Here is a 25,148-nt window from a genome sequence, read left to right on the forward strand (position 1 = left end):
AATCTTTGATCCCCATTTTCTAGACAAAGAAACTAGTCTTAATGAACATGTAACACATAACTTCCATAATCACATTTACAAATCTATGATTGTCGAACATTCTTACATTTCCAAACAACTGTGCTTTGACCAAACTAAAAATATTGCATCCATTCCCCATCACTCTCCTCATATCATTTGAGAAGCTCAACCCATTAGGCATAGACCAATTGGTTTATGTGGAGTTAGTCCCCTTCAGGTCTCAAGTTCAAATCTAAGATACCGGAAACGGCTCCCTGAAGGGCCAAAACGCCGTTTTACGTATCAGATACGTATTCACCCTAGAAACGGCAAAAAAACGGCTAAAAAACGTTTTTGGTGATTTGGAAACGTATCTTTTTTTGCCGTTTTTCAGGCGTTTTCAAGGAAAAAACCTCTCGTTTAAAAAAAATTGATACGTTTCAGAAAAACCTAAAACGTATTTTGAAATTTTCAAAACGTTTCAGCAAAATCGTGATTCGTATTTAAAAAATTTCAATACGTTCGTCGCTATCACTTGCCCGCCGGGAACAGAGTTTCAAAATCTGGCATTTTAGGTTTTGAACTTCACTTTACGGCACGGTTTTATTATTCATTCTAGTTACTAGTATCTACCCTACCCTAATCCCTAAACGACAAGTCTCAAGAGCGCTGACTGCCACCGCTAAGTTCATTGCCCAGTGCCGCCGCTGAGAGTTTTGCTCCCTGTCACTGAACTTTGGAAGTTTGGAACTGCTCATTGGAATATTCCTGGACTGAAAGCGTGATTGCTGCCCTGGAATGTTTCTGAGTGAACATTGCCCTGCTGAGTGAACATTGCCCTTCTGTCATTTTCATTGCGTGGAGTGACTGAAGTTTGAACCTGCCGGCATCGTTGGACAAGGTACACAACTTATCACTGATCAGCTGTCTATTTTTATGATTTTATCGTTCGATTCATCTACAGTTGTGCATGCCACTAGGATGCATCAGAGACATCAATTGGTTGACGGTATTTAATATATCCAATCCCTTGTTGCAAGAGTATACATGCGCATATGTGTGACTGTTCTACTAATTGCTATTTGCTCCTAATTGCTATGAAACCTAGATACTACTAGTAATATCTGTGTGAAATTCTGGAAGTTAACTCCTGCTCCTGTGGACTATGGGTATGAAGTCAAGGCTAATGATTAGGCAGAAATCCAAGCTTACTGTAGTATTTACATGCTTGTAGATAAATATTACAGTGCACAGAAAATCTTGTAATGGGGATTGAGCCTTATTATATATATATATAAAATAAAAATACCCTATAGGGGTTACATTTCAATTTTCCTGTTAAGACAAGTGAGTGAGCACACACCCTCTACTATATATGTATGTGTGACGTGTGTACAGTGTACACTGTATATATATATATATATATAGATATGCATAAACTAAACTAACACACCCTCTACTATATATGTATGTGTGACGTGTGTACAGTGTACACTGTATATATATATATATATATAGATATGCATAAACTAAACTAATATTTGATATTGGGCGTGGGTGTGTGTGCCAATGTATAGTATACATCTTTGGCCTGTTGGAGAGTACCCATCGCTGTAGGGGCAAATTTGGCTATCAAATTTGATGCCTACAGACGTCTTCCACTGTCTTGAAATATTGGCATCTTTGCACTTGTAGCTCCATGATTCATGAATTAACATTTTGTAGATTCCATTCCACATGATGCTGCTAATAAATTTACACATCTCAACAGTACTAGGCTGTAAAGTGCACTGAGGGGCTGTAGAGTGCATCTAGCTTCTATCACTCAAATAACTTACCTTGAGGGGCTGTAGAGTGCATCTAGCTTCAATCACTCAAATAACTTACCTAACACATTAATACATTATTTTATTGGTGTGTCATGATAAGAGAGGTAGACTACAATATTGAATAATGAAATACCTAATTGCTAAAATGACCATTATATTATTTATCCAACATTAATAAACAGATCTACAATACAGAAGTATCCCATCTCTTTATGAGATCCAAAATTTTGAATTGAACCCGAAACAAACAAAGGTATTTCTTGATAAGTGTGGCAATCAAACCATGATCAAACATACAACCAAAACTAAAGTTACGACCGTATGCACGTTTTCCTTGGAGTCTAATTTGACAGAGAAAATCAATAAAATGGGGAGTGACCCTTGCATCATCAAATAGAATTAAAGATAAAATCCAAACACTTGAAAAGAGGCAAGCCAAAAGGACAACAACATGTTTTGAATCATCGGTGTCATGGATCATTAGACAAGGATAAGAAGTCTGAAGAAGAGATATTCGTGGCACTTTCGGATCCTCTACTTCAGGCCTCCATCTTCCATTCTCTATTTGTCTGCAATCTTTTACAAGTGCAACTAACTTCTCTAACAAAGCCGCTGCTTTCTCCTCGAACTTCTTTTGTCTTGCAACATTCCTTTCGTCATTGCCACAAAGTCTACTGCTTAATTCCATGTTGAATGTTGAGTCATGATAGACCATAGATGATAATTTAGATTCTGAAATATGAATGGTAATATGAATTTTTTATTTTTAATATATATATATATATATATTTTATATATTTACTATGTGCCGTTTCCTGCCGTATCGTATCCAGATTTTTTGAAAATTTGCCGTATCCGTTTCAAACCCCGTACCCGTATCCGTTCCCGTATCCGTTTTCTGGTAACTTAGGTTCAAATCTCATGGGAAGGGTTGAGAATAAGATCAAATTGTGGGGGTTACATTGTCCCATGGGGCATCCAAAGTTGTCTAAGTTTCACACAATCTTGATAACATCCTATTATTGACAAATTGTTCTTCCATCCAACATTAAGATCAACCCCAACCTAAATAAAACTTAATAATGAAAGCAAAAATCATCCATTAAAAAACATCCTAATAATTATGACTAAAATAATAATTAATATCTCCATCATGATAAATTTAAGTTAAAATTTTAATAATCCTAATAATTATGACTAAAATAATAATTAATATCTCCGTCATGATAAATTTACATTCAAATTTAAAAACTAGAACAATACTTCTTGTTAAATGCATTAAAATAATAATTAATATCTCCGTCATGATAAATTTACATTCAAATTTAAAAACTAGAACAATACTTCTTGTTAAATGCATTAAAATAATAATTAATATCTCCGTCATGATAAATTTACATTCAAATTTAAAAACTAGAACAATACTTCTGGTTAAATGCATTAATAACCGTCGACAGCAGGGTTCGAACCTGCGCGGGCGTAGCCCAACAGATTTCAAGTCTGTCTCCTTAACCACTCGGACATATCGACTGGACACGACTTTTAATTTCGCGAAGTGACATTTATCTATTGTTTCACACATATTAAAATAATGATAGCTATTCACTTTAGATTAATTGATTCGTGTAATCCTTTAATTGTTTATCCGAGAGGTATGAATCTTTACTCGTGTAATACTTTGTATCTAGATTTATATAAACCTTTTAATAGTTTATGTTAGAGTTTCAACTCTTTATTTTGTTTTAATAACATAGCATTAGGTTTATTGAGAGTGGAGTATGGGATGGATAAATTTTTTTGAATCATTTAATTTTATTATATATATTTGAAGTTTATATTGATATGTGGGGTTTATAATAAATATATTGTTGTAATGATTTTGGATTTTGTTGTTGAATTGTTTTTGTGTTGATTGATTATGACTTTCAACCATTTTAAATAAGAGGTAAATTGAGTGATTTTCATCTATAAAAGTTAGAGGGTTGAGATGGTTACATTATACATATATTTTGAGGAGGTATTTTTAGACTATTCTTTATTCTGACACCATTAGTAGAGTCTACTCTAAGCAAAGGTTACATGGCTCCCACCATCCTTGATAACAAGTGCTTCCAATTTTAGCTTCAGGATATTCGAGCAAAGTTTGGCTTTCTTCACTTGTTAATCTCACCTACTCTCCTATGTAGGTCTAAGATATGGGACTAGAGTTTCAAGAAAATAGAGAGGGTACTTGTCTCGGTATTGTATAACCACATTCATGCCAAGAAATAAGTTCCTCATGCAATTATTCTCGTGGAGTCTAGTATTGCTTCTTGTTGTTCCAATTATATTCCAAGTGGTGGTGGTGACATATTGGCTCAGGCAAATGACCAACTCTTGATTTGGTCACCTTCGATATCCATACCTAGCATGTCCATTATATGGCTATAAAATTGTGGGGCAAACTCCAACTTATATGTTAGAGCATCTTCATTGCTCCATCTAGTTGATCTCTAGAACGAGAAGATACCTTCATGCACATTCTCATTGGATACTCCAAATCTTTGCAAAAGAGAAATAAATAAAGGAATTTGAATTGAAATCTACAAAGCCTACCTTTGGTCCACACAGTGAAATATTACAAAACAACTTTCCCTAAAGGTTCAACATTACCAAAGTATATTTCTTCATTTCAAAAATATTTTCATCAAACTTCTTGGATACATGAAACTATAGTTTCCTTCCAATGTTAGATTTCCTCTACTACAACTCAAAATGTGTTTCTGTTAGATTTGCATTGAGACTAACCACAATTTTCTTCATGAGCTTATAGTTATTAGATTATTTTTCTTTAGAGCCCGAGACCAAGGAACACTTTATATTCAAGTGATCTACCTATTATGAGGTTAGAAAGGTGGTTTACTATATCTTCAAGGACTAGCACAACTCCCTCTAGACATTCGTGGCTTACAAGGGCCAAAGGTTCTTCACCCTTTTTACTTTTCTGAGGTGTTTGACCTACATTAATGGCTTTCTAAGGAAAAAGTCTCTCAAGGGCTTGCACTTGGTTGATTGACTCCTTCCAACATTCTCATAGCATGAGCAAGAAGAGACCATTTAACAATTATCTTAGTTTATGTGGTAGGTAAACGAGGCATCACAAATTTTAGGGTACCATTGGCCTTATAGACATCCATACTTTTTCGTGACCTCCAATGTTAGAAGTGTTTCTCCAATGTAATAAGAATTTTATCTTTCGATAATTGTTTTTCTTCGTGGATCTCTTTGGTATTCCCTATCTTAATGAGTTGGATCTTTTTTTTATTTGTGATTTTATTATCTTAAGATTTCTCACTTCCTTCTTATAATCCATAAGACTATATTTACACATTTAACATTATCTATTATATTGTATTTATTTCAATATCAATTATGAATTTTAACCATTCATAGAAATTAATATATTAAATGGAATTAAATATAATTTAAAATATATGTCCACGTGTCTCGGATCAGGTACACTATTAAGACACCCCTAAATATTAAGTCACTGGTTCAATTTCTCACCCTATTCAGGTGTTATTCTTAAACATAACCATGATATAACTTCATATTTACCTATCTATATATCTATATATATATAATTTATATTATTGCATTTACATTTTTTAGTCAATCTCCCTGCATATGTTTATCCCTAATTTTGACTATAAAATTAATACCCATACAATCCGCGGGTCATCTTTTAAGACTATTAGTAAGCATATCCAAACCTAAATATGATACTTCGCTCACAACAATACATAGAAGGTAACAAAAAAAAGTTCACTCAATTCTTCCAGAACCTTTGACTACTTTTAGAATTGCTGACCTGTCACATAGACTGGAATTACGTAGATGCATACCCAACAAAAGACCCCATATGCACATTATATTTATGTGCCATTTTATCTCATTCAAAGTTACATACCATAGCAATTATAAAATAAATATTGATCAAATCTACTTTACACTTGAATGTTTACCTTACACATCGTTAATTTATATTTGAACCAAAGCTTATCTTCAAGGTTGACAATCATAAGAATCTCCTAACATTCTTAGATTCTAAGATTTTTCATTCCATCATAGCTTTAATTTTTCATTTTTCAAGGTTCATCTTAACACCTTAAAGATATATTATATAACCCAAATATTCCACTTATTGACATTGAAAAGCATAATGGGATGGTTTTGTATAAAGTTCTTACTTCTCTAATAATGTTAAGACCATGGCAACATGATGTATAAGATTTTCCATGGCAACATGATGTATAAGATTTGTTAAGACCATGGCAACATGATGTATAAGATTTTCCATGGCAACATGATGTATAAGATTTTCCCAAGACTTCTTGTAAAGTAGTATATCATTAAAAAAAAATATCAATGTCAATGGAAATTTTTTTAAGTGGGGGCTTGAAAATAGAAATCATCAAAGTGTTGAAATGTTGAAGGCATATTAATAATGTCAAAAGGCCTCAAATAAAACTCATGATAACCTTTATATGTTCTAAAGAATTTTTTAGGGATGGTTTTATTCGTCATTCTAATTTGACGATCTATTGAACAAATATCCAACTTAGTAAAGAAAGTCACTTCTTGCAATTCATTTAATAATTCATCAGCCATAGGGATATGAAACTTATTTTTAATGGTGATCTTGTTGAGCTCTCTATAATTGAGACATATACACCATAAATATTATTTTTCAACAACCATAACTATATTAATGTAAATCCACTTTGGCTACGTTAAATGATGCTAACTTGTAGCATTTCTTGAAATCTATACTCAATCTCACTCTTTGGGGCATAGAGGTATCTATGTGGTTAGATGTTAAGAGGAATGGTCCTTAAAATCAATTCAATATCATGATGGTGCTCTCAATCAAGAAAAATATCTTTAGGCATTTTAATAAATACAATGGCATGATTATTCATAACTCTTTGGAGATCCAAGGGCACAAAGGATTTATTGAAAAACGCAGCAATAAATTATAAATTTGATTTTGCCTTAATTAAATTGAGAAAAATACAATTTCCACATCAGCAGACAACTTGGATGCAGTTAACTTGTGCGACATGGCTTGTGTTACCTAGTTTACTCAGTAAATTCAGTTGGAGGAGTTAGAGTTCAGTTAAGCATGTGTGATTGCTAATTTGTAGCAATCAAGGTCAGTTATTTCAAGTTGTTTTCAGTTAGACTAGTTCCAACTGTTGGAGGAACTAGTGGAAGGTCAGTTGTGTAGTGGGACTTTTTTCCAACTCAACGATGATCCAATTAACTATTCAATCAACCCAAAATAGCTAGTGCATGCAGAGAATTCGAGTTCCCCACTTGTGGTGGAGATTCCAAGGGAATGTAATATTAGTTGTAGACTAGTCTTGAGTGTACAGGTGTAGCATGTAGTCCGATAATCAACCTTGGGAATTGTGCAATCCATTTTGGAGAAATTCCTAAATAATAGGGGCCTAATTTCTCAAGGAATTGTACAAGGAAATAGGGGCTCAAGCAAAGGCAGAAATTGACTGAGTCTGGGTCAAAGATTCTTAGTGAGTAGAGAGATAGGTTATTGACTTGCAGGTTGTGCTCAGTTGAGCAACGCAATTGTAATACATCTCTATTCATCATATTAATGTAAGCAGACATTGGAGTTTTTAGCAAATTTCTTTCCCCTGGAAAAAAAATTGTGTGCATGTGTGTTATTTCTCATTGCATGTTTGTGATTGATGTTCTAAATTGTGAATTGAATTCCGCGGAGCAGTAGAGTATGTTTGTGTCTTGTGATTTTGATTAAAACTTCATGAACAGTTGCAAATATACACCATAATTTCTACATGGTATCAGAGGAGGATTCACATTAGAGCAGGAATTTAAAATTTGTTTCTCAGGAGGTTCAAATTCATAGTTCAGTGTATCATGATCTCTTTAGAGCTGAGAATATGACCTTCAAGGGGCTGAGGCTAGAGTATTCCTTGGAAGGAACCTCTAATTTCATCACATGGGAGGATCACATGTAGGCGGTATTGGATGAAAATGGATTGCTAGAATACATCAAGAGAGATGTTGCAAAACCACCAGAATTTGATGCCCAAAACCTCGCTCAGTTGAAGAAAGATGTAGCTAAGGAGAGGAGAATAATATTGGAGGTAGTATGGGACCAAATTCTCACCAATATCCATGGGAAAGAAATTCCTTATGCAATGTGGCAGACACTCACGGATATGTTCCAGAATAGTAGTGACCACAGGAAGTTGGTGCTCAAGGATAAACTTCAAAATATCAAGATGTAGAAGAATGACATTGTCCCAAAATATATGAGTAGTTTCATACAAGTTCATAATGAGCTTGCAGGAGTTTGTGTTACTGTTTGAGATCATGATTTGGTAAGCCTAGCCCTTCTAGGCATTCCCAAGAGCTGGAATATCTACCACGATTCGATGAATGGAAGGGAGAATTTACCAAATTGGGATCACTTATGGTCTGATTAGGTACATGAAGAAATAAGGCAAAATACCAGAGATGGAACTTCATCCAAGGGCGAGGATGAAGAAAAAATTGCATTGTTGGAAGGGGAAAGAAGGGAAAAGGGAAGAAATCTCAATCCAAATTAGAATCCAGTTAAGGGGGAAAAAGAAATATTTGTCCAAAATTAAATGCTTCCATTGTCATGAATCCAGGCACTATGCCACTAAATGTCCACACAATAAGGAAAACAAGAAGACCTCAAGAGGAGCAGCGGGTGAATCCTTGGCTTCACAGTTTTAGCTTGACTTTACCCTTATCACATGCATGGCCAACACAATGATGGGAGCGTGTGGTACTTGGACTCAAGTGGGTCATTCCACATGACATGGTGTTGATAGTTTTTCTGTGACCTGAAGGAGAAAGATTTGCAGATACACATTGTGTTGGGGGACAATGGAAGTTACAACGCGACCGGGGTTGGTACAATCACCTTTCAGGGGGAGTCAGGCTCCCCGCTCAGGCTCAAGGATGTTATGTTTGTTCTAGGTCTAAAGAAAAATCTCATCTTTGTTGCAGTTTTGGAATATCGTGGTTATAATGTGATCTTCAACAAAGGAAAATAATTCCTGAGACACATAGCCAAAGGATATGTGAATAATATCGGGATTCGTGTGAAGAACTTATATAATAGATATGTGGAATATTGCATTCCATTAAGCACTAAGGCGGAGAAAGTGTAGGGTCACGATGTCGGTGAAATTTGGCACATAAGACTTAGCCATTTGCATCATGGTGCCTTGAAGATTATGCAGCAAATAACCACTAGCCTCCCCAAAGGAGCACTTGAGCAGTAGGATGTATGCAAAGGTTGTACCTTGGGGAAGTGCAAAAAATCCAAATTCCATTATGGTGACAACAAAAACACATGCAGTCCTAGAAAGGATCCCCTCTGATGTCTATGGACCTTTCTCAACAACCTCCACTACCAAACACAAATATTTTGTCATTTTTATTGATCAATTCTTAAGGAAGTGATGGATATTCTTCATGCAAAAGAAAGATGAGATATTCTCCAAGTTCGTATAATTCAAGGCACTGGTTGAGAAAGAAATCGGCAAGAAGGTGAAGGTTCTCAAGAGCGATAATGGAGGTGAGTACGTGTCGAATTAATTCAAAAATTTTCATGCAAAAGAAGGCATTTGACGAGAGTTGACATCACCCCACAACCCACAGCATAATGGGGTCGCTGAGAGAAAGAACCATAAAATTGTGGGAGCAACGAGGCCGATGTTGCATGACCAAGGCCTACCTCTACATTTGTGGGTTGAATCATGCAACACAACATTCTATTTGTAGAACTGGAGTCCTCATCGAATTTTAGCCATGATTATAGTGGAGGAGGATTTCTTGGGGAGAAAGCCAAATGTGTTGCACTTCAATATTTTTGGAGCCTCTATTTACTGCCATGTCTCCAAATAATCAAGGAAGAAGCTTGAGTTGGTAACAGAATTGGGGGTGTTTGTGGGTTACAAAGAAACTACCCACAACTACCATGTGTACTTGCCATCCCTCAGGATGATAGTTGTGTGAAGGGATTTAAAATTTGATGAGGAGAAAGCGATGCGGTGCTCTCTTGAAAGGGAATCCCACAAGAAGAGGAGATTTTAGCTACAAAGTAGGAGCCTCAGGAAGTTTTGGAGAAACCACAAGTTGAGGAGAAGAGAGTGGAGACACCCACTCAAGTAGAACCATCCAGAGAAGGCAGGAAAAGAACCGGGAATTTCATAGACTTGTGCAGGAGGCGAGAGAGAATGTGGGAGCTCCTTCAAATTTGTGTAGACAAAGAAGGTCAGCTAATTGGTACACTAGCTACATGGCTCTAATGTCTGATCTTCCAGAGACTGAGCCATCCTCTTTCGATGAAGTAGTAGATAAACCTGTATGGGTTGATGCAATGATGGAGTAATATGAATCCATTGTAAAGAAAAATGTTTGGGAAGTGATCCCAAGAGCAACAGATAAATAAGTTGTGATTTTGAGATGTATTTTCAAGGTTAAGCATGCAGTAGACAAAATCATAGAGAAGTATAAGGCCAGATTTGAGGCCAAGGGGTACTCTCAAGTTGAAGGAGTTGACTATGAGGAGACATTTGCTTTTGTAGCAAGGTACTAATCCATTAGATCAATTCTTGCTCTGGCTACGCAGATGGGGTGGAAGATCAACTAGATAGATGTAAACACAACAATTATCAATGGAGTTATTGAGGAGGAGAAGTACATCGAGCAACCAAAAGGTTTAGAAACATTTGATCGAGAGTCTCATGAGTGTAGACTCAAGCGAGCATTGTACGGTCTCAAACAAGCACCATGTGCTTGGTACACCAGGATCGATAGCTATCTCACCAGTTTCGGCTTCACCAAAAGTGAAGCGAATGCAAACCTCTATCACATCTTGTTAGAAGGTAAATTTCTTATTATGGTCTTATATGTTGATGATTTGATTTTAACTGGTGATGATAAGTTGATCAGATATTGCAAGCGGGACTTTGCAAGGGAATTTGAAATGAAGGACATGAGTCTCGTGCAATACTTTCTTAGGCTGGAAGTATGGCAAGGCGATGGGGAACTATTTTTCTCTCAAGGAAAGTATGAAAATGAGATATTATATAAGTTCTGCATGGAGAGTTGCAAACCCATGGAGACACCTCTAGCGACCAACTAGAGGAAGGAGGATGCCACTTCAAGTGAGGAATTGTGATCCGTTGGATCAAAAATATGCTCAAATTTCAAAGTTGTCAGAATGGCTCAAAAATAGAACAATTGGATAGATCTTGTCATTCTGAATCTGGTGTAACTCGTTTCATGGAAAATGGATGTCGTATGCTCCCAAAAACGAGTTATGATCGCTTTTGAAATAACTAAATTTTAAAAAGGCAGTGTGCAGGCTGCCCAGTCAGTAGTCCGTACAGCTCACTAGGCCTACTGACTTGGCAGGGGGACTGGGCTCTAGGGGCCAATCTTAGTGTGACAAGTGGCAGTATTTTATTGGCTCGAATTTGGTTGAGTTGGCATATTTTCATTGGTTTGAAGTGGACCGACCACAGGTTGCCACGTGGCCTAACCGAAGGTTGCCACGTGGCACCACGGTTGCCACGTAGCACCTCGGTGGCCACCAAAATTTGGTTAAGGGTTGAATGCACCTCCGGGCAATCGAAATTGAGACCTAACCCAAACTAACCGCGCCCTTGACCAATATACCAAGCGTGTTACTTATTAAACCTTATGGCACAATGTTTATTTGAATGTTTGTTGTGCACTTCTTGGGGAGGGGTCGGGCTAAGGCCTAGCCCATAGCCACCCTAGCACCACAAGACCATGAGTGAGGGGCCAAAGGCTAGGCCCTAGCCCATCCCCATGAACATACCATGAAACTAACTGCCGAAACACGTGGCACTAACCGCCACCATGTTACCGGGTCCCATGACCGTTAGCGTAGACCGTGGGAGGAGGATCGTTAAGGGGCCAACCCCAGGTTCCATGAGAACCCACATGACCAAGTGCATGTAGAATAGGGCCAGCGAAGAGGTTCATCCACGGGTTTCATGCAGACCCACATGACCGAGAGCGCGGGAGGAACAAGGACTAGATAGAGCCCTCGAATGTTGGCAACCATCACGTTCTTATGGCCTCCATGTGGCCAAAATTTTCAGGACTAGGGGCTTAACGGTTCCCTTATCTGTCCTACAATTTCACCCGTTGTGTGGGAATCATGCTAGGTTTAGTGGGCAGTTTCCTTGTTCGGGGCACATGAGCCAGGTTTTGACCGGATTGTGGGGAGATTAGCTGCAAAATTTGGGAAAAGGGAGAAAAAGGCATAACTTAGTTTTTGGTCTTTTTGGGAGCAGAAAGAGGCTAGACAGGGGCTTTTGATAGCTTTGAAGATAATGGAGCTATTATTGAAGCCATTTAAGCATTGTAACATGTTGTAATCACTATTTTTATGACCATAATGATATAGGCCCAAGCATTGGAAGCTGGACCAGGAGACATAACCTAGGAGGGGTGAACTCCTTCATCACTTGTTGTTCTGTGTTTACTATTATGGTGGTATTGTCTGCAATCTTCTACAATTTATGAAGCTTAAATTCATGTTTATGTTTTTATTAATTTTACATAAGAGCCTTAAAAACTCAAATTTAATCACTTGCGATTTTACATAAACCTCAAACAGTTTCATATACATATCAAGTTTGGTATTAGAGCATAGGTTCTTTGTTGTTGTGAGGATTTAATTGTTTGAAAGTGTTTCTGATGCTTACAAGGTTGAAGCTCAAGAGAGGAGAAGGAAAGCTTGTGGTTGCAGGTTCTCAAGTTGGGACAAGGACAAGGAGAGCACATTTTCCACAATCTCCACCACAAATTTCACCTCAAGTTGTACCTGAAGCTTCAGTAAGGATGTCACATGAAGGAGGACCTAATAATATGTCGGCAGATGAGAAGGATTCAGAAAATAATTCTTTGACATGACCCATTTGGTAAAATTTCTCTATGAAGAGAGAAACAAAAGATTGCAAGGAGAGAGCTCCAAGCCTTCAAAAGGAGAGGGTTCTTCAGGAGGAAAAGGAGGAGATGAGGACAAGCCTCCAAAAGGGAATGGTGACAAACCACCTTTGACACCATCATTCTCTTCACCTCCATCCTCACCACCATATTCACCTTCATCTTCATCCTCTTCAACAACAACCCTTTCACAAACACCTCCACATACTCCAAAGGGATATGGTAAAACTCCCTTGTTGAAACTTGATATTAAATTCGAATTGCCTATGTATAATGGTGAGGTTAATGCTAAAAGACTAGATAATTTGGTCCTTCAACTTGAAGTATATTATAGGATACAAAACATCAAGGATGAAACAAAGATTCAACTGGCTTCATTAAGGTTGGAGAGTGCAGCATTGATTTGGTGGGAAGCCAAAACACAAGAGGATATGAAAAAACATGGTAAGGTCTCAAACTCTTGGATTGATTTTATTGCTACATTAAGAAGATGATTTTATCCATTAGCTTATATGCAGAAGCCTATTATGGATTGGAAAAATTTTAGGCAAGGAAAAGGACAAAGTGTTCAAAACTATACTCAAGAGTTTAGGAGAATAGCTCTATTATTGGGTGTAGATTTGACAACTCAAGAAACTTTGTTAAATTATATTGGAGGTTTATAATTAGTTACCTAAGAGAAAAATTTAGATGAAGTTTAATCCTAGAAATCTAGATGAAGTTTGTGTACAAGCCACACATCTAGAAGCAAGAGGGAAAAATATTTCTGATGAGAAAAGTGAGGATTCCTTTGAATCTGGAGAAAAGGGAAAAGGAAAGATTAAGGGAAAAAGGAAGAAGAATGCTTCTATCAAAATGGAAAAATAAAAACTCACATGAAAACATTGTTTTAAAAATGGCCATGACGAAGATCATTGTTGGAAACTCCATCGAGAAATGAGACCCAACAAACTTAAAAGCAAAGATAAGGAGAAAAAAACTGCAATTATAGAACGTGACTTAGGTTCTGATTCAGGAGATGAAACAAAGATTACAGTGATGGGTTTGAAAGATAAGAACATAGCAAGCAATAGTTCTTCAAGTTGTTCCAATGACACTCAAGATGATGAAACAAGAATTGAACTTTTCCATATTATAGTTGTTTCAAAGCATACCAAAATTGACACACTATTTGATAGTGGTTCTCAAGAAAATTTGATTTCTAAAGACTTAGTCAAGAAGTTAAATCTAGAAACCATTCCACATTCAAGACCTTATCCTTTAGGCTGGATATGTAAGAATGAAAATTTGTGGGTGACAAGGAAGTCCATCCTTAGATTTATAATCACTGCAAATTTTCTTGATGAAGTTGAACTTGATGCAGTTCTGCTTGATATTTCTGGTATTGTTTTGGGAAGCCCATATCTTTAGGATAGGAGAGCAATCTTTCATTGCCATGAGAATAAGTATCACTTGTTCAAGAATGGGATTGAGTATATAGTTAGAGCGCATCATAAGAAGATGAATTTGTCTCTTATGCATGCTGGACAAATGAAGAGAATTGTGAATGCAAGTCAAAAAATTTCTTTGTTAATGTTCAAACATCAAGATGTTGTGAATAAGGCCTTTCAAGGAAATGCATCAAATGCAAAATATTATTTTATTGAGGTTTCTAATGGTTGTGATAATTTTTTTTAGGGATCTAATATGGTGCCTCCTAAAATAGGTAAACAAGATGAGGAAAATTTGTAGCAACATACATCATTGTTGAACAGTGATGGGAATAAGATGTCGGTGCTAAAGAGTTCAAAGATCAAAGAGCAAGTGCCAGAGAAATTTGACAAAGAAGGTATAGGTTCCATTATTTCTTCTTGGGGGTTTCAAAATTGTGCATGGTAATGGAAAAAACACTTGTTCAAGAGTCGAGCCAAGTACAAGGCAAGACAAGCTAAAAATCGTCATGTCAACAATGTTCGAGGTGAGAAGAATTTCAAGTTGTTTAAGTTTTCTTTGATTGATGACCAAGGAGGGAATACGTTTTTTCCTTCAAGGACAAATTTCTATTCTGCAAATTTTGGGAAATTGCAGCAAGATGGTATCTACAACAACAAGACATGGTCTCCAGAATCAAGGAAAAATATAAGTTTTCATGAAAAGCTCAAATTGTTGAATTTAGGAAAATTCCAGTGGGTTGAGACTGGAAGGGGGAGGGGTTTATACCCTTAACTAATTGTTCAATAATAAAGAGATTTTGTGGTCCAAAAGCTTCTAGTGGGGAGGAGTGATCCTTTGGATAAAAAATATGCTCAAATTTTAAAGTTGTCAGAATGACTCGAAACTAGAACAACTGGATAGATCTTGTTATTCTGAATCTGACGCAACTTGTTTCGCAGAAAACGGATGTCGTATGCTCCCAGAAACGAGTTCTGATCGATTTTGGAAACAACTAAAATTTAAAAAGGCAGTGTGTGGACTGCCCAATTAGTAGTCTGTACAGCTGACTTGGTAGGGTGACTGGGCTCTAGGGGCCAATCTCACTGCGACAAGTGGCATTATTTTATTGGCTCAAATTTGGTTGAGTTGGAAAACTTTCATTGGTTTGAAGTGGACCAACCATAGGCTGCCACATGGCCCATCTAGAGGCTTCCACGTGGCACCTTAGTGGCCACCAAAATTTGGTTAAGGGTCGAATGCACCTCCGGGGAATTGAACTTGAGACCTCACATAAACTAATAGCACCGTCGACCAATACACCAAGCATGTTACTTAGTAAACATTATGGCGCAATGTTTATTTGAATGTTTGTTGGCGCACTTTTTGGGGAGGGGTCGGGCTAAGGCCTAGCCCCTGGCCACCCCAACTACCACTGGACCGCGGGTGAGGGGCCAAGGGCTAGGCCTTAGACCAGCCCTATGAACATACCATGACCCTAATCGCTGAAACCCATGGCGCTAACTGCAACCGTGTAACCGGGTCCCATGATCGTTAGCGCAAACCGTAGGAGGAGGAGGGTTAAGGGGCCAACCCACGAGGACCAGCCTTGGGTTCCATGGGAACCCACACGACCAGGTGCAAGTAGAATAGGGCGAGCAGAGACGGCCAGCCCACGGGGGCCAACTCCAAGTTTCATGCAGACCCACATGACCAAGAGTGCGGGAGGAACAGGGGCTAGACATAGCCCCTAGATTTTGACACCCATCACGGTCTTATGGCCTCCATGTGGCCGAAATTTTCGAGACTAGGGGCTTAAAGGTGCCCTTATCTGTCCTACAATTTTGCCCACCGAGTGGGAATCATGCCAGGTTTAGTGGGCAGTTTCGGTGTTTGGAGCGCACGAGCCATGTTTTGGCCAAATTGTGGGGAGATTGGCTGCATAATTTGGGAAAAGGGAGAAAGAGGCATAACTTTCTCAGTTTTTGGTCTTTTTGGGAGAAGAAAGAGGCTAGACAATGGTTTTTGATAGCTATGAATCTAGTGGAGCTATTATTGAATCCATTTGAACACTATAACATGTTGTAATCACTATTTTTATGAGCATAATGATATTGGCCCAAGCATTGGAAGCTGGACCAGGAGACATAGCCCAAGAGGGGTGAACTCCTTCATCACTTGTTGTTTTGTGTTTACTGTTATGGTGGTATTATTTGCAATATTATTCAATTTCTGAAGTTTAAATTCATGTTTATGTTTTTATGAATTTGACATAAGAGCCTTAAAAAATCAAATTTAATCATTTACAATTTTACATAAACCTCAAGCAGTTTCACATGCAAATTAAAGTGGATGCTACCATTTATCGACGTCTAGTGGGTTCACTAATGTATCTTGTGAACACACGACTAGATATGTTCTATGCGGTCATCCAGTTGATTCAAGCTATGGTTAGACCATCCAAATTATATTTGAATGAAACTAAGCATGTTTTATGATACCTCAGAGGCACTACCCAATTTGGACTACGGTATAGACGGATAGAGGGAGTGAAGTTGAGTGGCTTCACAAATGTATATTGGGTGGGAAGTCCATCAGACTGAAATAGTACATCATGTGGAATTTTCAGAATTTGGGTCCGCAGAGGCTTCCTGGTACAACTAGAAGAAAAGATATGTGGTGGTCAGCTTGACAGAAGTAGAATACATGGTTGTAAGTCAAGCATCATGTGAAGTGATCTAGATGAGAAAGATACTTGTGGGACTATTTGGTCAGATGATGGATCCAATTGTGATCTACTATGATAATTAGAGTTACATTAAGCTCTCTGAGAATCATGTATTTCATGATCGATCCAAGCATATAGATATTTTGTATCACCATTTATGAGACTGTGTACAAAGGTGGATAATGTTGCTACAATACATTCTGACAGAGGAATAAGATGTTGACATTTTGACAAAGGCCTTTTCAAGAGGGAAGTTAGAATTCCATAAGTGCAGGATAGGGGTGGTTGATAATCCATTTCTTGCCGAGAGGTAGTGTTGAAAAATGCTACAAGAAATTCTCAATTTGATTTTGCCTTGATTAAATTGAGAAAATTAAAATTTCCACATCAACATACAAATTGGATGTAGTTGACTTGTGTGACATGGCATGTGTTTGGTGAATTTAGTGTGTCCTAAATTGATATTTAAAATGTCAATACGAGAGTCGTAAACTGCTGAAGCGAAGTGCACTGTATATGCAAGATAACCAATTTCTTATTTCTTTGTCGTTTTTGAGTTTTTGGTTTGTTTTTGGGTTTATCTTCTGTTGATTCCCTAATGTGAGATGGCAGAATTGAAAGTCAAGTATGGATGGCAATGGCGACTTCTACAATGATTTTCCAAACTTTTAAAGTTCTCAAAAAGGTTTTAAAACTTGCTGTGATGAAATCAATTCCTAAGAGAAAATAAAAATGTACCAAAATAGTGAGCTAGTGACAATGTAGCCCAGTATCCTTGCTGCTGTATAAAAAGAGAAAAAAAAACTGAACTCAAAGCAATTCAAAGACTGTAAGCAAAGCAAACTAAATCACACTCCTTCAACTCATATTCTGACCCCTCACCATTCGACTCGCTCTAGCTATAGGAGGTAATCATAAACAAATTGAGTAATCTGATATTTAAATTGCATGAAATGAAATTGCATAAAATGAAACTAAGATTAAACTACGCATTCATATTTCAATCCCTGAAAATGACATGAGTAATCTAATCACTAACTTGCAGAAAAGTAAACTAAATCATACTACATCAACTAATATTCTGATTCCTCACTATTTGAGTCGCTTGGCTATAGGAGGTAATCATAAACAAATGGAGTAATATGATATCTAAATTGCATGAAAGTAAATGAGCAAAATAGAACTGAAAGGAATGACAATGCTGGAATTAAAACTCAGAATCATAAATCAGCAAAAGGACAAGATGATTTCATGTCATTAGTCATTAAAACTATGTGAAATTGCCTGGGCTGTCTACAAGAACCTGAAAGAAAAACACTGATCAATTAACAATCATGAGAAAGCATAAAAGAAAAGATGGACAGCAGTTAACATGAATATCAGAACAGTGTAATATATACAAGCAAATGATTATAAAAGCAGTAACATAATGAAAGCAAGCAAGAAACTATACAGTAGATACAGAGCCTTGGTGTACAAGGGCCCTCTGCAACCTCAGCCAATCAATACTCAGTCACGAATTGAACTTAAGAACGTTGTCTTCTCATATATTAAAATGCAGTCATAAGATAAAGATATAGCACGACACAGTGGGCTTGTAAAAACAATCAAGATTACATATAAAAAGCTAGCTATCAAGCGTATGATAACGCGTTATTTATAACTGAGGATGCTACAACTAATTCCTAAATTCTGCACTGCCAAACAGACACGTGAATATCCACGTCCTGAGATCTAGCAGTATGGTAGCCGTGACAATAAAATCTATGGAGTGGTGGATGTTCGATTTGGTTCACAGATCGATCCACAGGTGTTAGCACACCTCCGGAGATTGAGGAACTTGCCACGCAAATCTTCACGTGGTAAAAACAGAGTCGTGCCATTGCAAAACTCTTATATTGACCACTGCTTTGACTGTCCTTGACCATGGCTTTTTGTGAGTGATTCGGCTGAACCAAGGGGACATGCTCCATGTACACGTCATTTGCAGCTTGCCCATGTGGCCGGATTCTCCAGTAGACACCTATAACATGGACTTCAACAAAATGGCTACGGAAACTTGAGCTGGCTGCAGAAAGTGACAAGTTTCTGCAGCTGATTGAACAAAAATCTAAATCAAATAGTAGTCACAAAACATAGTTAGGAAACCATTTATAAGCTCTTTTTAAACTAATATGCAATGATTTGACAGCTTGGTGGGTCAAGTAACTGGAAAATAAGGCTAAAAAGGTGTATAGGGAAGATGCAAGTTTGGGACTCAACATACCCCCACTGTGAAGGTGTTGCATGTCCTCATGCAACAAAAATTTTAGTCATTCCCCTTTTAATCCATATGTTCTGAAGCCTTTGCTAGTACATCCAGTCCTCTTCTCTTCTTTCTTGGTGCTACCGCCATCCTGGGTTTCCTTATCAGACATCTGAATTTGAGATTGATTAATTCTCTGCTCAACTTTCTGCATTTTTTCTTTAGTTTCTTGTTCTTCTTTTGCCATAGTCCCAAACGAAGCATAGTATTATCATGAATAATTTTGTCCACTTTTCTCTGCTCTTTAAGTGCTTCATTTTCTTGCTTAATATGCCTGTTTAAAACCTCTAATTCAAACACTTCTTGCTTCAAGGATTGGACTTGTGCATCTTGTGTCATGTGGGGCAAAGTGGTACTCGGGCCTGCAGCTGTCTTTTCTAAAGATTCGAGGTAGTCATACACCTCATGTTGACTTGGATCTATTTCGGGTGTTTTTCTTGGACTGACTTCAAAGTCTTGTGGAGGAGGAGGACTGCTTTCTAATTCCGGCCGAGAAGGGCTTATATCAACATCTGGAGGACTAGTTTCAATAGTTGGCTGAGGATGAGATGGACTATGGCCAGCTGGAGGTTTCTCGGGTGTTTCCCCACCCAAGTCAATGAAGTGGGGTCGTTTTACTTGTGTTTTACTCCCCCTTCCTCTAAGCCTGTTGCTTCTTCTTAAATACTGTGGACTATTACTCCCTTCTTCTGTGCTTTGTTTTCCTTTTTCCTTCTTCTTTACTGTAGCAACTTGTTTTTGAAGATGCACTAGTCTCTCAGACAATGTTTGATAGTCTTCCTATAGATGGCTCTGGTGATTGGTAGACTTCTTCTATGTTCCTTTTTCCTTTCAATTTTCTCTGTTTTCTGTCCTTTGTTCTTTTCTCCTTTTCTTCTTGACCAACTTCTTGAGTTTTGATAATAGGATTGTCTTGGATTATGGCACTCTTTTCTTTTCTCCTACTCCTTCTTGGTGTCTTAGGTGTACTGCTTTCAGGAGCCTCAGATGGCTCTTGAAAGTAATTTCTTACTAAGAACCGTTCCTAGGTATCTTTGTTTTTCTTCAGTTGGACTTCAATGAGAATCCTTATAAGTCCATGATGATATAAGTGAGGTTCTATATTTCCTATGTTCTTTTGGACTGTGGTACTCATCTTTTTCAAACTTAGCAGTAAGAAATAAAGCAGATTAAGAGTTTGACTCTCTAAGAAGTTCATCAATAACCTAGCATGATACATGTACATTGAACCAAAGCGTCCTTCACAAGTGATAAACTTCTGGATGATTAACAGTAAGCTGGACTGACAAGACCGACTCTAACATTGGCTCCAATGGGGGATGGTAGCTCCTTGGAGGTGCCAAGAACGGCAGATTTTTGGGAGAGCAGACAGTGCCTTCGTCAATTGGGTTATGGAATCACTATTTTGACAAACAACACAAACTCTAACTCATTTATTGACTGAAACTTGACTCGAACTGACTCACATATGAAACCAAAATGACCGAAAAACTAACTCAAATTTGAACTTCAAATGACTCAAAGACTGACTTGACGAACTCAAACCAAAACTGAAATAAAATGGTATTTACAGTGACAATGGAAGCAGCATAAACAACTCAGAAATGGTACCGCTTGAGCAGCTGACCATTGATCGGCCCTCCTGGACAATCTTCCCCGTTCATTTCCTTCAGAAGAAAGGCATTCTGACCCCGATATGCTGCAATCTTGAAGGGACCTTTCCAGAGATTCTCGAACTTACCGTGCTTACCCTTTTCCTCATTCCTTGCATCCCACTTCAGCACCACATCATCCAACTGAAATTTGTCCGCCTTTGCTTTTCTGTCATAAATTTTCTTAATCTTCTCCTGCAACTTGGACGTGTTTTGGAAAACTTCTTCTCTGGTCTGCTGCAAATGGACCATTTGATTCAATCTTCTCTGCATAGGATCGTCTTCACTGCCGGCCTCCTGAAGAAGTTTGACTACCGGGGTTGCGAGAGAGGTAGGAAACAATGTATCAACTCCATAAACAAACTCAAAGTGGGACATACCAATGGATGTCTTCTGACTGACCCGATTTGCCCAAAGTGCATTGACCAACCTCTTATGCCAACTCTTCTTGTTGATTTCCAGCAACTTCTTAATGATGTTGACCAAAGATTTGTTAAAAGACTCTGCCAATCCATTTCCTTGAGGATGATAGGCAGTCGAGTGACCCAAAATGATTTTATACTTGTTACAAACTCAATCATCTTCTTTGATTTGAAAGCTGTTGTGTTATCAGTGATCAAGTTATTCGGGCAACCAAAACGAGACAAAATGTTATTTTCCAGAAATGAAATAATTACCGCATCTGTAGCTTGTCTGGTGGGGATTGCTTCGATCCATTTCGTGAAATAATCTGTTGCCGTAAGGATCCACCGATGCTGACCGGAAGAAGCGGGATGAATTTCACCAATGAAATCCAACCCCCACTGCTGAAAAGGGGCACTCACCTCAACGGGCTTAAGCGGCAAAGGCTGTAATTTCTGCTTTCCTTCAAAAATCTGACATTGATGACAGCCCTTGACAACCTTATATACATCAGCGAACAATGTCGGCCAATAGTATCCCGCCCTCAGAACTTTATTTGCTGTTGTTTTCCAAAAAAGGTGACCGCCACAATCTCCTTTGTGGAAATCCTCCATGACCTGCTTTGCTTCTTCTTCCACCAAACAATTCAATAGAATGCCACCGGGATCTTTCCAATAAAGTGCAGAATTTAGAATGCAAAACTTAGCAGCCTTTAGTTTAAGAGTTCTACTTTTGTTTCTAGTCATGCTGGGTGGTGGTGACAAATTTTGAAGCACATATATGATATCTGAATACCACAGAGAGAGAGCAAACATTTCAGATACCTGAATTGACGAACCTTCCTCATTCTCATCGGACATAGTAGCGATCAAATTTATGTCTAATGCGTGCAAGTTTGATTCGGCCATTAACTTTGCCAATCCCTATCCTTTAACAAGCTTTCTAGGCTTTATTTCCACATCATACTCCAACAAAGCTGCAATCCACTTGTCTTGTATTCCTTCCGGATCCGTCTGCACTAAAACATCCTTGACAACAACGTTAGGAACATAAGCCAAAATATGAGAATGCAGAATGTATACCCGAAAATCTTTCAATGCTTTCACAAGTGCGAGGGCTTGCTTTTCAATGATGTTGTACTTTAAGGCTACATCTCTTATAGCTCGTCTAAAAAAAGCAATTGGTCTTTCGTGATCATCTCTTTTCTGCATCAACACCGCTGCCATAGTATGCTCTGAAGCAAATGAAAACAATATAAAATCCTGAGTGTAATCCGGGCTGATTAGAACTGGAGCTGAAGAAAGAGCCAATTTGACTAAATTGAAAGATTTTACAGCCTCTTCTGTCCACTTCACTTGGCTGTCCTTTTTAAGCATGTTGGTAATCTCTCTTAGGTGTTCAGCAAGATTAGGTACAAAGCGGCGTATAAAATTCATCTTACCATTGAAAGATTGAATCTCCTTCTTATTCCAGGGTAGATCGATTTGCTGAATCACTTGTACACGTGCTGGATCAATACGAATGCCATCTTTTGAGATAATGTGCCCAAGTAGTTTGCCCTCCTCCATGGCAAACAAGCTCTTTTTTGGATTCAGCGACAGGCCATATTTTCTGCACTTTTGAAAGACAGTTTTCAGATGACACATGTGTTCTTCATCAGATTTGGAAAACACTGTCAGATCATCAAGGTACACAACCAAAAAGACATCCTTCTCATTTGTGAAAGCCAAGTCCATTGCCCGCTGAAATGTGGCACCCGTGTTCTTCAAACCAAAAGGCATTTTAGCGTAATGAAAAGTTCCCCACGGAGTGGTGAACGTTGTCTTGTCTCGGTCATCTTCATGGACAGAAACTTGGTTATATCCAGAATAACCATCGAGTAGTGACATACGAGATGCTCCAACTACGCGCTGAAGTATATGATCCATTTTGGGCAGTGGATAGTTATCTTTCAATTAAAATTTATTGAGATTCCTAAAATCAATGCACAAGCGAATCTCACCTGTCTTCTTTCGTACGGGCACCAAATTCAATATCCAGTCCGAAAATCTGATGGGAACAATGATTCCTGATTTGTACAACCTGTTTATCTCCTTTTCAATTGATGGCAACAGTTTTGGATTTAGCCTTCTCAACTTCTGTCTGAAAGGTTTCTGATTAGGCTTAATGGGTATAGTGTGCTAAATTATATTGGTATCATATGTCTTCAAATCAGAATAGTCCCAAGCAAACACATCAGCGAAAGAAGACAACAAACTGACATACTTGGCTTTTATCTATTGTGGCAATGCTTTAGAAAATTTTACCATTTTAGGATTAGCAGTTGTTCCTACATTGACCTCTTCAACACCCTTCTCTATTGGTTGTAATGTTGGTTTGCGGGCTAAGTCATCTTGATCAAAGAGTTCTTCCAAAGGTATCAAGCCTTTAGGAATAATATTATTATTTAGCTGCAACACGTCCATTTGATTGATCTGCACATCATCTTTACCATCATCATTTTCTACATCAATTGAAGTTTATTTGAACTTACCTTTGTTTTGCAGAAAATCATCAATCTCCTCATCATCTTGGAAAACTTACCAATATCTCTAATTGTCTGAGACAGTCGGATGATGCTTGACATGGATTTCGAATTTATTACTGGAGTTCATTGGAATCTTCAAACTACTTGCTGCCTTAGCAAGAGCATCAGCAATGCTATTTTGAACACGAGGCACACATGTTAAGGTATATTTTGAAAATAATTTCAGGATGTCTAGAACTGCATGTTAGTAAGCCCGCATCCGAGGATTCTTTGCTTGATATTCGCCTCTGACCTGCTTAATCACCAATTAGGAGTCGCCATATACTGCAATCCTCTTAGCATTCAGCTTTCTTAGAATTTTTAGGCCAGCAATCAAAGCTTCATACTCAGCTTCATTGTTTGAACAATCAAAAGCTAACTTGTAAGAACATACCCGCACATTACTAGGCACTTTGTTCAGGGCGGAGAAAGGACTGCGTACCCAAATACCAATTCCAACACCATCATTTCCCACTGCACCATTTAAATCCATGGTCCACAAACCTTCTTCCTCTTCTCCCAAGTGCTGAAATTCTGTTGGCTCTGTTTTTCCTGCTTGTTGTCCATTACTTTCAGCTGATTTCTCAACGGTGTTTTGTTGTTCTTGTCCTTCTTTCTTCAAAACTTCTCTGAAATTTGCTGCTATTTCTGGAATATCATCTGCTACAACTAACTAACTATCAATATCATGGAAACTATCTGAATACAAAAGAAAAGACTCTAGTTCTGTATGTACATAATTAATCGGATGATTAATTGGTTTCTCCTTGCTTGTAATCATGTATTTCATTTTTTGTTCCCGATACAATTTTCTCATCTGGCCAAACACCGGAATCGTTGCATAGGAGAAATCTAGTTGTAGTGTCCCTTTCAATTTTGCTGCCCAAGACTGTTGAGTCTTGAAAATGTCATTCATTTCCATTACACTTTCACTATTATGTCCATTATATCACCTCCATTTCACTACTATGTCACCACATTCATCCCACTTTCATTATCATTGGGCCACATTTATGTTTTTCCAATCTTTATTAATTATAAGCTTTTTAAGTGAATTTTTGGTTAAAAATTACAAAATAATGTGCATATGGTTATACCTAACAAATGGGTTGAGATTGTTGACATGTGTAGGTTGAAAGGAGGCTTCTAGAAGACCCTTATGTGGCACTCTAAGGCCAAATTCGAATTTGAGTGAAAAGAATCATGG

At 37.8% G+C, this 25,148-nt stretch overlaps 1 non-coding gene across 1 annotated transcript; it reads right to left on the reverse strand.

Moving 5' to 3' along the window:
* Positions 1-3,277: 3,277 nt before the first annotated feature.
* TRNAS-UGA (transfer RNA serine (anticodon UGA)) lies at positions 3,278-3,359 on the reverse strand. Its single transcript has one exon. It is a non-coding gene; the product is annotated as a tRNA-Ser (tRNA).
* Between the last annotated feature and the right edge of the window lie 21,789 nt (positions 3,360-25,148).

The sequence above is a fragment of the Pinus tabuliformis genome, chromosome 2_1, assembly GCF_031772625.1.
Source record: "Pinus tabuliformis cultivar Carrire ecotype Pingquan chromosome 2_1, CPIR1, whole genome shotgun sequence".
Lineage (NCBI taxonomy): Eukaryota > Viridiplantae > Streptophyta > Pinopsida > Pinales > Pinaceae > Pinus > Pinus tabuliformis.